At 41.7% G+C, this 1,095-nt stretch overlaps 1 pseudogene; it reads right to left on the bottom strand.

Annotated features, from left to right (window-relative positions):
- Positions 1 to 349: 349 nt before the first annotated feature.
- LOC149541234 (reticulon-like protein B3 pseudogene) lies at positions 350 to 835 on the bottom strand (annotated as a pseudogene).
- Positions 836 to 1,095: the final 260 nt, after the last annotated feature.

Raw genomic sequence — 1,095 nt, 5'->3', positions numbered from 1 at the left:
TTCGTGATCAAATTCATATCTTAGTCTACTTTTTTCCTGATCAGTCATGGTTTGAAAGGATTTTCCCCTGCACATTGTTTTAAAATCTATTTATTCAAAGGTTTTTTTTTATTAACAATATTTTGAAGGTTAAAAAATCTAGGCGCAGGAGCCTCCTACTTGAGGTTTCGGGCGCCAATCATTACACTTAGCTGCCATAACTCTTAAGTTACAGGCATTGCCACTATTTCATCACTCTCATAATCAGGGCTAATGGTGGAAGAAGATTCGATGTTTTTTAGATACCCATTTGTTCAATCCCCTTGTTTTTCCTTTCATTTTCGTGCGAGATAAAATTAGGGATCTTCATTCACAGAATAACGGCAATTGCAGCTGGGTGCTTAACAAATTTGTCATTGCTGATGTCGTGGAGCTTGGCGGGGTTGAACAGAACCCATCGGGCACTAGAGGCCTTTGCCCGAGGAAGTAAGGTAATCAGAATAAACTGATTAATCCAAATGAACAAGATCACCAGTGAGAGAATCAACACATGGCATACAAATGTGAGTAGCGAATATTCCATGGCTTCAAATAATATCCACAGCACAGTCGCCCCAACCAGAAAACTAGCAGACAGTTGTTTATTCCTCCACAACACTAAATCAGCAAGCTTTCCTCCGCCGATTAGATGGTACACAGATTTCTGTCTGCCAAAAAGTTTGTTAACCGAGGAAGAAATGGACGGCTTCTCATCGTCGTCAGATGAGGAAGAAGAGTGATGGGCATGCATCTTCTCCGTTATGTTTTCCATGAGCGATTGATTGACAACATTCTCCTCAGAACTCTGATCTGCCATAACTAGGGTTTGAATCCTCTGCAAATTTTTCGATGCGAAAGAAAAAGGATTTCAACGACGCCAAGCTTCCTAATCTTCCCACTCCAGTAGTCGAGTTCAAAGGCCATCTCCCTAGCCCTGCTTCTTCAAATATTTTAGCTGCAGCCACGCTTCCTTAATGGAACTGGTCTACCATCTCGTTGCGCTCGTCATGGTCCCATATCCTGGACTTATTTACATAAAACATGCTATGGCTGCTATTATTTACCTCACCACCCCAG

The sequence above is a fragment of the Cupressus sempervirens genome, chromosome 9 (assembly GCF_028749045.1).
Source record: "Cupressus sempervirens isolate cs-2001-9-10 chromosome 9, ASM2874904v1, whole genome shotgun sequence".
Classification (NCBI taxonomy): domain Eukaryota; kingdom Viridiplantae; phylum Streptophyta; class Pinopsida; order Cupressales; family Cupressaceae; genus Cupressus; species Cupressus sempervirens.
The sequence above is the reverse complement of the archived record's forward strand: the minus strand, read 5'-3'. Positions and strand labels throughout refer to the sequence as shown.